At 43.5% G+C, this 12,453-nt stretch overlaps 1 protein-coding gene across 1 annotated transcript in view; it reads right to left on the bottom strand.

Moving 5' to 3' along the window:
• LOC141182639 (uncharacterized) overlaps positions 1 to 12,118 on the bottom strand; it is a 58,457-nt gene extending 46,339 nt beyond the window's left edge. Inside the window, exon 1 of the mRNA XM_073660802.1 lies at positions 12,046 to 12,118. The gene's annotated coding sequence lies outside the window, so the exon portion shown is untranslated. The remainder of the gene's footprint in view (positions 1 to 12,045) is intronic.
• Positions 12,119 to 12,453: the final 335 nt, after the last annotated feature.

Here is a 12,453-nt window from a genome sequence, read left to right as displayed (position 1 = left end):
CCCTATATAGAGGAAAACTATTGTTTTGGCGCACGGCAGGGCTCAGAAAGGAAGGAGTGACGTTTTGGAATGCAGACTTTGATGGAATTGTCTGCGGGTGTCATTTCGCGTTTGGAGAGCCCCTGATGTGCCTAAACAGTGGAAAAGCCCAACAAGTGGCCCCATTTTGGAAACTACACCCCTCAAGGATTTTATCCATGGGTATAGTGAGCATTTTGAACACACAGGTACTACACATAATTTGATAACATTAGGTCGTCATATGGAAAATTGTCATTTTTTTCACGAAAATATTGTTTTAGCCCCAAATCTGTAATTTTCACGATGGATAATAGGTGAAAATGGATCCCATAATTTGTTACATAATTTATTCCGAACGCAATGATACAACACTGAAACATGGAAATTATATTTTAGTGGTAAAAATATTATTATTGTATTTGCTTCAAATTTTCAGGTACACAAGGATTAATAGGTGAAACTGGACCCCATAATTTATTGCACAATTTCGTCCGAACACAGTGATGCCCCATATGTCATCAGAAATACTTTAAGGCCACACGTCAGGGCTGAGAAGGCAGGAGTGCCATTTGGCTTTTGCAGCACAGATTTTGGTAGAATAGTTTACAGGCGACATTTGCAGAGACCTGAAGGTGTCAGAACAGCAGAAAAACCCCAAAAGTAACCCCAATGTAGAAACTGCACCTCTCAATGAATTCATCTACGGCTGCAGTGACTATTTTGTAAAATCCAAGTCAGGCTTTTTTTGGAGAATTGCAAATCTTCCAGTTTAATGCCCACACATTGTGCCCCCATACAGTGTAGTGCCCCCATATATTGTAGCGCCCTCATACATTGTGCCCAGCTTGTGCTTCTGGTGATACGCACCCATAAACTGTTAAGTGCTCTCCCCCCACTATGACAATGTCAAACATGTGGCCGCTTATTGTGGTTTAGGCACAGTGTGGCTCAGAAGGAGGGGCATTTGGATTTGGGAAAGCAGAATCCAATGGATTTTAATCGAGGGGGAAGGGAGCCATGTCCCTTTTCAGAGTTTGTTCTACCAGTAACGTGGGAACCCCCTATTAGTTCCAGTGACAGATAATGGACCTCAGTGGGGCTGGATTTGTGCGGGATAAATTAGGGTTTTTTATTGGTAACATTTTGGGACACATAATAGATTTTTTGATAGCTTCCAGAATAAGGCTGTAATCACAAACTTGTGCTCAACTCTGAGCACTTACCGCGGGGTTTCCGTGTAAATTCCACAAAAATGCGATTCAAACGAAACCCTTAATAGACCCACCCACCATAAAGAGGCAGATGGAGACACTTTGCGCTCTGTTTGGCATCAGCTCCGGTGGTATCCATCTTTTTAGGAGTGCACAGATCTGTGGTCGCTCACACTTGTGCGCTAAAAAGAAGCTTAAAATAATGGAAGACCACTGGTACAGAGACGAGTCCAAAGTGACTTCATCGGCCTCATAAGTGAGTGGTTCCGTCCGGGGTTTTGTCTGAATCTCGGTTTTGGGTAATTTACATGGAAATCCCGAAGTAAGGTCTCAGTGGAGAGCGCAGGATAAATGTGAGTTGAACCTTATTCCGATTTTTGTAAGGTAGAATGAACAGACAGCAGTACAAGAATAGTTCTTATTATTATTTTTGCACCGTTTTCTGTAACATAGTTTTTTTGTTTTTTTTGTTTAAGGTTGAAGGAAGACTAGGTCCATCTAGTTCAACCCATAGCCTAACATGTTGATCCAGAAAAAAAACCTGCGAGTCTGAACTGAAATGTAAATTGATGTGCATGCAAAATGTAAATGCATGTTCACATAAGGCCACTAGACAGAGAAAAACCAAAAACAAGCAAAATACCCAAATAACTGAAAGTAAATGGATAAATCGCACAGTGCAAAAAAATAATAAATAATAAAGGGTATTTAGTTAACATAATTTTGTTCAAAATAATGTAAAAGCTATCCCGCAACGTTAAGACAACCCTTAAGGGACAGTCCTAACTAATATTAAAAACCTTACCATTTGTCAAGTGACATACATATGGATAAGGGCAGAGAGACTGAACCCCTAGTAGAAGCATAAGACTAAGTCCATCTAGTTCAACCCATAGCCTAACATGTTTATCCAGAGGAAGGCAAAAAAAAAAACATGTGGCAAACACTAAGCTCGACATTAAAAAAAATTTCTTCCTGACTCCATACGACAATCAGACTAGTTCGCAGGATCAACGTCCTATCAAGGAATCTAGTATATATTGTTGAGGGAGGGCAATGGCCCTTCACGGTTGACCAAGTGAGTGTCAAATTATTATGTTTATTGCGCAATCCAACAGGGAACCAGACGGAGACAACAGTGCTCTGTATGGGAGGATTCAAAAGAATCTCTGATCCCGTTTATTTTGCTTAGTATTTTATATTGTTTTGAGTTTATCAATAGCCAATCCCCTTCAGCCATACTACAGTACTACAGGCTGTTAGTGCAACCTGTAATATTATACTTTTCAAGAAAGGGATCCATGCCCTTCTTAAATTTTAGTAGTGAATCACTCATTACAACATCATGCGGCAAAGAGTTCCACAGTCTCACTGCTCTTACAGTAAAGAATCCGAGTCTGTGATTATGATTAAACCTTCTTTCCTCCAGACGTAGAAGATGCCCCCTTGTCCCTGTCTCAGGCCTCAGAGTAAACAGATCAGTAGAAAGGTCTTTGTACTGTCCCCTCATATACTGGAACATAGTAATAAGATCACCCCTAAGCCTTCGTTTTTCCAAACTAAATAACCCCAAGTGTAATAACCTGTCTTGGTATTGCAGACTCCCCAGTCCTCTAATAACCTTGGTCGCTCTTCTCTGCACACGCTCTAGTTCAGCTATGTCTTTCTTATACACCAGAGACCAGAACTGTACAAAGTATTCTAAGTGTGGTTGCACTAGTGACTTGTATAGAGGTAAAATTATGTTCTCCTCATGAGCATCTATGCCTCTTTTAATGCATCCCATTATTTTATTTGCCTTTGCAGCAGCTGCCTGACACTGGCCACCAAACGTGAGCTTGTCGTCCACCAATACACCCATTGTTTTACAATTAAGCATATAATTATACATTTTATTTCCTCTGCCCAAGTGCATTACCTTACATTTATCCAAATTAAAGCTCATTTGCCATTTATCAGCCCAAGCTTCAAGTTTACATAGATCCTCCTGTAATATAAAATTGTCCTCCTCTGTATTGATTACCCTGCAGAGTTTAGTGTCATCTGCAAATATTGAAATATTACTCTGTATGCCCCCTACAAGGTCATTAATAAATATGTTAAAAAGAAGCGGGCCCAATACTGACCCCTGTGGTACCCCACTGTTAACTGAGACCCAGTCTGAGTGTCTTCCATTAATAACCACCCTTTGTTTCCTATCACTGAGCCAGTTCTTAAGCCACATACATATATTTTCCCCTATCCCCATTGTTCTCATTTTATGTATCAACCTTTGGTGTGGAACCATATCAAAAGCTTTTGAAAAGTCCATATACACAACATCCACTGCATTTCCTTGGTCCAGTCCAGAACTTGCCTCCTCATAAAAGCCGATCAGATTAGTTTGACAGAAACGGTCCCTCGTAAACCCATGTTGATATTGGGTCATAAGGTTATTCTTCTTCAGATACTCTAGTATAGCATCTCTTAGGAAACCCTCCAGGATTTTACCCACAGTAGAGGTTAAGCTTACTGGCCTATAATTTCCAAGTTCAGTTTTTGTCCCCTTTTTGAATATTGGCACCACATTTGCTATACGCCAGTCCTGTGGTACAGACCCTGCTATTATGGAATCTTTAAAGATTAAAAATAATGGTCTATCTATGACATTACTTAATTCCTGCAGTACTCGCGGGTGTATCCCATCCGGGCCCGGGGATTTGTCAACTTTAGTGATTTTTAGACGCCGCCGTACTTCCTGCTGGGTTATCCAAGTGACATTTAATGGAGAATTTTTGTCAATACTGATCATGTTTTCTGTCATGCGATTTTCTTGTGTAAATACGGTTGAAAAAAAATAATTTAGCATATTGGCTTTTTCCTCATCCTCATCCACCATTTCACCCAGACTATTTTTAAGGGGGCCAACACTATCATTTTTTAGTTTTTTTACTATTTATGTAGTTAAAGAATATTTTGGGATTATTTTTACTTTCTCTGGCAATGAGTCTTTCTGTCTCAATCTTTGCTGCCTTGATTTGGTTTTTACAGAATTTATTTAATTTTCTGTATTTAATGCCTCATCACTACCTACTCGCTTTAGTTCTCTAAATGCTTTCTTTTTGTCACTTATTGCGCCCCTTACAGCTCTATTTAGCCATAGTGGTTTCCTCCTATTTCTAGCATGTTTATTCCCATAGGGTATATATTGTGCACAGGTCCTATTCAGGATGCTAATAAATGTCTCCCATTTGCTTTGTGTACTTTTATGTCTCAGGATATCATCCCAGTTTATTGCACTAAGATCATCTCTCAACCATTGGAAATTTGCCTTCCCGAAATTTAGTGTCCTTGTAACCCCTCTACTATACATCTTATTAAAGGATACATGAAAACTTATTATTTTGTGATCACTATTACCCAAGTGACCCCCAACTCGTATATTTGATATGCGGTCTGGCCTGTTGGTTAATATTAGGTCTAGCAGTGCCCTCCTTCTAGTTGGGTCCTGAACCAGTTGTGAAAAGTAATTATCTCTCATGGTTGTCAAAAACATATTATCTTTGCTTGAACTACAGGTTTCTGTCCCCCAATGTATTTCAGGGTAGTTGAAGTCCCCCATAAAAATGACTTCTCCTTGAGTCGCTGCTTCATCTATTTGCTTTATGAGGATATTTTCCGCTGCTTCCATTAATTTTGGAGACTTATAACAAACCCCTATCAGCAATTTATTAATTTTTTCCCCCTCCCCTTATCTCCACCCACAGGGACTCTACATTTCCATTAGATTCACATATATCCTCCCGCAAGAAGGGTTTTAAGGATGATTTTACATACAAACACCTCCCTCCCCTCGCTTGTTTGTATGGTCATTTCTGAACAGACTATAGCCCTGTAAATTAACTGCCCAGTCATGGCTCTCGTCCAGCCATGTCTCAGATATCCCCATCATGTCATAATTATTTTCCAACAAAATTAATTATAATTCCTCCATTTTGTTGGTGAGGCTTCTGGCATTAGTGTACATGCATTTTATGTATCTCTCTGTACCTCTATTCCTTCTTACTATACTGACTGTCCTAACCCCACCCCCAAATTCTTTATTTGTGCCCAGGTCACTATCTGCACTATCTTCCCCACCAATAAAATGAATCCCCCCCCCAATCCCTAATTTAAACACTCCTCCAACCATCTAGCCATTGTCTCCCCCAGCACAGCTGCACCTTCCCCATTGAGGTGCAGCCCGTCCCTAGCGTAGAACCTGTAGCCAACTGAGAAGTCGGCCCAGTTATCCATGAACCCAATGGGGGCATTACACTGTGTTGGGGCATCATACATACTGTATAAGGGGCATAATGTGTTAGAACCTTGCTCTTAGGTTTTTTTTCCTTTGCTGGTCACATGACCTTGTTGGCCTATTTAAGCATGCTCCGCCCTTCTGGCTTTGCTGGACTTCATTGTATAACTACTTTCTAGCTAGCCTGTGCTCTGTATCTAACTCTGTTAGTTTGCTTGGTCTTCGGACCTCTGTGTTCTATATATTTTGTTTGTTTGTCTGTCTGCTACTATTTCTGTTAGGAGGTGTCCATTTTGCTCCCAGTCCCTAGTACTTGTAGGGATTCCTTCCCCACATCTATAGGTCTCCGTACAGACTAGCTGAGGACTTTAGCAGGTCTGATCGCAGGATCAGGTTCCCTGTTACATCGTAGGGATCAAGCTGAGTTCTATCGTAGGGACAGATCTCCTCTCTTTCCTTAGCTCTGGTAGCAGAACATAACACCGGGTTCTTGCAGCGGAAGTATCCGCACAGGCAGCGGCGCTGACATCCAATTGGTCGCGGATGCTATATAAAATTGCCGCACAAATCGGTGATTGGTCGCTGTCTTGGCCCGCGACCAATGACTGATCTTGGCGCCAAAGTTAAACACTATTGTGCTGATTGGTCGCGGAAGCTGACCGCGACCAATCACCGATTTGGGCGCCAAATTTAAATATAGGCCGCGACCAATCACCGATTTGGGCACCAAATTTAAATATCGGCCGCGACCAATCACTGATCTTGGCTCCACATTTAAACACCGCTGTGGTGATTGGTCGCGGCCGATATTTAAATTTGGCGCCCAAATCGGTGATTGGTCGTGGGCAGCGTCGGCGACCAATCAGCACAGCGGCGTTTAAGTTTTGCGCTAAGATCAGTGATTGGTCAGGTCCGAAGACCGCGACCAATCATCGAATCGTCTTGGTGAGGACCGGGGAGCGGCGCTGCCTGTGCGGGTGCTTACGCTGCGAGAACCCGGGACATGAGCGGGCGCTCGCAGTAGAAGTATCCCGACCCGCAGCGCCGCTCCTCCCTTCCGCATGAAGGTCAGCGGCGCCGGCGGTCCTTCCGCTGCTACCGGCCAGGAGATGAGTGCCTCGCGCCGCTCATCTCCCGGCTGCATCTCCGTCCCGCAGATGGGTCCGGCGGTCGGGTTCCTTCTGCTGTTGCCGGTCGGGAGATGAGCGCCTCGCGGTGCTCATCTCCCGGCTGCATCGCCGCTCAGCTCCGTCCCGCAGATGAGCCGCTAACGGCCGCCATCTTTTTTTAGAAATCCCCCGGCGCTGATTGGCCGCTGCCGGACCAATGAGCGACGCGGGATTTCCTGGACAGACAGACGGGATAAGACGATTATATATATAGATATGCATTGAAAACTGGACTAACAACACACGTTATATATATATATATATATATATATATATATATATATATATATATATATATATATATATATATATATATATATATATATATATATACACACACACATACATACATACATACACAGTACAGACCAAAAGTTTGGACACACCTTCTCATTTAAATATTTGTCAGGACTATGAAAATTATACATTCACACTGAAGGCATCAAAACTATGAATTAACACATGTGGAATTATATACTTAACAAAAAAGTATGAAACAACTGAAAATATGTCTTATATTCTAGGTTCTTCAAAGTAGCCACCTTTTGCTTTGATGACTAGAATATAAGACATATTTTCAGTTGTTTCACACTTTTTTGTTAAGTATATAATTCCACATGTGTTAATTCATAGTTTTGATGCTTTCAGTGTGAATATTTTCATAGTCATGAAAATACAGAAAAATGAGGTGTGTCCAAACTTTTGGTCTGTACTGTATATATACTGTGACATCATCACAGGTCCTGTGCGAACAGAGGGATATATATATCCGGGTGGTTTTGAAACACAGGGGGGTCAATAGACCTGATCCCTGTGTCTCGGACACCATTAGCCTTGGAAGGCACGAGGCCTGGAGGAACAGAACAGAGCTGATGGAAGCTGCTAGACCCGGCAAAGGTAAAATCGGTGCTTGAAATGGACATTGATGTTGTTACCTTGCTGAAGGCTGTATCTGAAGCCAAGCGGGCATAGCTGCCACTGAAAAGGCTCTAGGACAGGGTTCCCCAACTCCAGTCCTCAAGGCCCACCAACAGGTCATGTTTTCAGGATTTCCTTAGTATTACACAGGTGATAATTGCATCACCTGCACAGGCAATAATTCCATCACCTGTGCAATACTAAGGAAATCCTGAAAACATGACCTGTTGGTGGGCCTTGAGGACTGGAGTTGGGGAACCCTGCTCTAGGACATTACATGTGTAACACTCCTGCGAGCCACTGAGATGGACTATGTTATAGGCAGTTTATGATGTTTAATAAACTGATGGACTTTAGACTACCGGAAAACGTTGCACGTGTGCTTTAATTGACCCGGTGAAGTGAGTGCACCCCAACATGATGAATAGCGCTACCTTACAATATATATACTTAAAACTAGCAAAATTACAAGCTGAATGGCTTGTTGTGGTTGTATATAAACAGATGTAAACAATGATGCTGAATAATTGATACAGTCACTACCATACCCTATCCTGCGTGGCCACGGAGGTTGGCACCCTAAGGAACGATAATGGCGCCCCACTCAACTGTGGCTCTCCCTCAGAAGCCGTAGTTAACCCTGATCTATATAAAAAAAGAACACTGATGCATTAAATAGAACTAGATATGTCTCAAGTTATACACTGTGTGCAGAATTATTAGGCAAATGAGTATTTTGATCACATGATACTTTTTATACATGTTGTCCTACTCCAAGCTGCATAGGCTTGAGAGCCAACTACCAATTAAGTAAATCTGGTGATGTGCATCTCTGTAATGAGGAGGGGTGTTAATGACATCAACACCCTATATAAGGTGTGCTTAATTATTAGGCAACTTCCTTTCCTTTGGCAAAATGGGTCAGAACAGAGATTTGACGGGCTCTGAAAAGTCCAAAATTGGGAGATGTCTTGCAGAGGGATGCAGCACTCTTGAAATTTCCAAACTTTTGAAGCGTGATCACCGAACAATCAAGCGTTCCATGGCAAATAACCAACAGGGTTGCAAGAAGCGTGTTGGCCAAAAAAGGCGCAAAATAACTGCCCATGAATTGTGGAAAATCAAGCGTGAAGCAGCCAAGATGCCATTCGCCACCAGTTTTGCCAGATTTCAGAGCTGCCACGTTACTGGAGTATCAAATATCACAAGGGATATGGCCAAGGTAAGGAAGGCAGAAAAACGACCACCTTTGAACAAGAAACATAAGATAAAACGTCAAGAATGGGCCAAGAAATATCTTAAGACTGATTTTTCAAAGGTTTTATGGACTGATGAAATGAGTGAGACTCTTGATGGGCCATATGGATGAGCCAGAGGCTGGATCAGTAAAGGGCAAAGAGCTCCACTCCGACTCAGATGCCAGCAAGGTGGAGGTGGGGTACTGGTATGGGCTGGTATCATCAAAGATGAACTTGTGGGCCCTTTTCGGGTTGAGGATGGAGTGAAGCTCAACTCCCAGACCTACTGCCAGTTTCTGGAAGACAACTTCTTCAAGCAGTGGTACAGGAAGAAGTCGGTATCGTTCAAGAAAAACATGATTTTCATGCAGGACAATGCTCCATCACATGCATCCAACTACTCCACAGCGTGGCTGGCCAGTAAAGGTCTAAAAAAAGAAAAAATAATGACATGGCCCCCTTGTTCACCTGATCTGAACCCCATAGAGAACCTGTGGTCCATCATAAAATGTGAGATCTACAGAGAGTGAAAACAGTACACCTCTCGGAACAGTGTCTGGGAGGCTTTGGTGGCTGCTGCACACAATGTTGATCAAAAACAGATCAAGCAACTGACAGAATCTATGGATAGAAGGCTGTTGAGTGTCATCATAAAGAAAGGTAGCTATATTCATCACTAATTTTTTGTGTTTTGTTTTTGCATGTCAGAAATGTTTATTTCTAAATTTTGTGCACTGATATTGGTTTACCTGGTGAAAATAAACAAGTGAGATGGGATTATATTTGGTTTTTATTAAGTTGCCTAATAATTTGGGACAGTAATAGTTACCTGCACAAACAGATATCCTCCTAAGATAGCCAAATCTAAAAAAAAACACTCCAACTTCCAAAAATATTAAGCTTGGATATTTATGAGTCTTTTGGGTTGATTGAGAACATAGTTGTTGATCAATAATAAAAATAATCCACTAAAATACAACCTGCCTAATTATTCTGCACACAGTGTATATAAAGGAAAGGGTATGACAGTCATCAGAGAATGGTTCAATAATCTGCCTCAATGCATTTTCCCAACAGGTTCATCAGGAGGCTTGATACAGCGATAATTCATGATGTTCAGCAAAGTGTGCCTAATAGCCAGGTGTCCATGTATAAATTTTAGTGATGAGCGAGTATGTTCTGTTAACCCTTTCGCCGAGTACGCTCAGGCCGAGCTCCGAGTATTTACAGCTGCTCGGTGATATGCTTGAATCGCTCCCGTGTGCATGATTTGCGACTGTTTGACAGTTTTATTACATGTGAGGAATGTCTATTTCTTACACATTCTTCACATGTAATAAAGCTGCCAAACAGTCGCAAATCATGCACACGGGAGTGATTCAAACATATCACCGAGCAGTTGTACTCGGAGCTCGGCCCGAGCGTACTCGGACAGAACATACTCGCTAAACACTAATAAATATCCCTCTTCATCAAAAACCCCTCCCCATACTAGGAAACCCATTCTGATTCCTAAAGGTGAATTGTTATAAGACATATAGAATGGATTCTGCGCTACTTCTCGTGAGCTAGAGGTCCGATAATGTCCATCCCCTAGTGTGCATGTCCGGAAGTGACGCGCTTTACACTGAAACACCAGATAAACTGATTGCTGTCGTGCCACTCGTAGTAATGTGTTCCACGCCTGAGAGCATAATGGCCTATATGTGTCCAGACCATCATCCTTGTCAGTAGATAAAGTAACATACAGTTAGAGGGTTTGTCTGTGCGTTACTTCAGGTCACCTGATCACAGGGGCATAATGGGGGCATTACACTGTGGGGGAGCCTCATACATACTGCATAAGGGGCATTACACCATGTGGGGGCATCATACATACTGCATAAGGGGCATAATGGGGGCATTACACTGTGTGGGGGCATCATACATCCTGCATAAGGGGCATAATGGGGGGGATTACACTGTGCGGGGCATCATACATCCTGCATAAGGGGCATAATGGGGGCATTACACTGTGTGGGGCCATCATCCATACTGCATAAGGGGCATAATGGGGGCATTACACTGTGGGGGCATAATACATCCTGCATAAGGGGCATAATGGGGGCATTACACTGAGGGGGGCATCATACATACTGCATAAGGGGCATAATGGGGGCATTACACTGTGGGGCATCATACATACTGCATAAGGGGAATAATGGGGGCATTACACTGTGTGGGGGCATCATACATCCTGCATAAGTGGCATAATGGGGGCATTACACTGTGGGGGCATCACACATACTGCATAAGGGGCATAATGGGGGCATTATACATCCTGCATAAGGGGCATAATGGGGACATTACACTGTGTGGGGGCATCATACATCCTGCATAAGGGGCATAATGGGGACATTACACTGTGTGGGGGCATCATACATATTGTATAAGGGGTATAATGGGGGCATTACACTGTGTGGGGGCATCATACATACTGTATAAGGGGTATAATGGGGGCATTAAACTGTGGGGGTATCATACATACTGTATAAGGGGCATAATGGGGGCATTACACATCCTGCATAAGGGGCATAATGGGGGCATTACACTGTGGGGGGCATCATACATCCTGCATAAGGGGCATAATGGAGGCATTACACTGTGTGGGGGCATCATACATCCTGCATAAGGAGCATAATGGGGGCATTACACTGTGTGGGGGCATCATACATCCTGCATAAGGGGTATAATGGGGGCATTACACTGTGTGGGGGCATCATACATCCTGCATAAGGGGCATAATGGGGGCATTACACTGTGTGGGGGCATCATACATCCTGCATAAGGGGCATAATGGGGGCATTACACAGTGTGGGGGCATCATACATCCTGCATAAGGGGCATAATGGGGGCATTACACTGTGTGGGGGCATCATACATCCTGCATAAGGGGCATAATGGGGGCATTACACTGTGTGGGGGGCATCATACATCCTGCATAAGGGGCATAATGGGGGCATTACGCTGTGGGGGCAATAAAGGGGTCCTGTACTATGAGAACAATACGTTTCCTCCCTTCCTGTCTCCATAGTTGGGTCGTATGTATCTATTACAGGAAACAGAACAAAAACCTTATGATTCTTATAAAGGGGCAACACAAGACCCCAAAAGAGTCTCCGTGCTGAAGGGGTTAATGTCCCCTGCGCCCAGTAATGGGGGTCTCCACATACCTCCACCTGCAGAGCCGCCACCACATATATGGCTGCTCTGTGCGCACAGGAGCTGTGATGAGGTCACAGGAGGGGAGGAGTCAGGGGTCACATGATCAGGGGCCTCAGTGGATGCAAGACTGTGCTGTGCTGGTTGTCATGGTGCTGGATGAGCTGAAGTTTATGTGTGGGGTCAGGAGGGGTTTACAGGGGGGATGTAGCAGAGCCGTGTGTGTACGAGGTGTACGGAGCAGAGCCGCGTGTGTACGAGGTGTACGAGGTGTACGGAGCAGAGCCGTGTGTGTACGAGGTGTACGGAGCGGAGCCGCGTGTGTACGAGGTGTACGGAGCGGAGCCGCGTGTGTACGAGGTGTACGGAGCGGAGCCGCGTGTGTACGAGGTGTACGGAGCGGAGCCGCGCGTGTACGA

The sequence above is a fragment of the Phyllobates terribilis genome, unplaced genomic scaffold (assembly GCF_046119375.1).
Source record: "Phyllobates terribilis strain yellow unplaced genomic scaffold, ASM4611937v1 Scaffold_35__1_contigs__length_13245226, whole genome shotgun sequence".
In the NCBI taxonomy this organism is placed as follows: Eukaryota; Metazoa; Chordata; class Amphibia; order Anura; family Dendrobatidae; genus Phyllobates; species Phyllobates terribilis.
The sequence above is the reverse complement of the archived record's forward strand: the minus strand, read 5'-3'. Positions and strand labels throughout refer to the sequence as shown.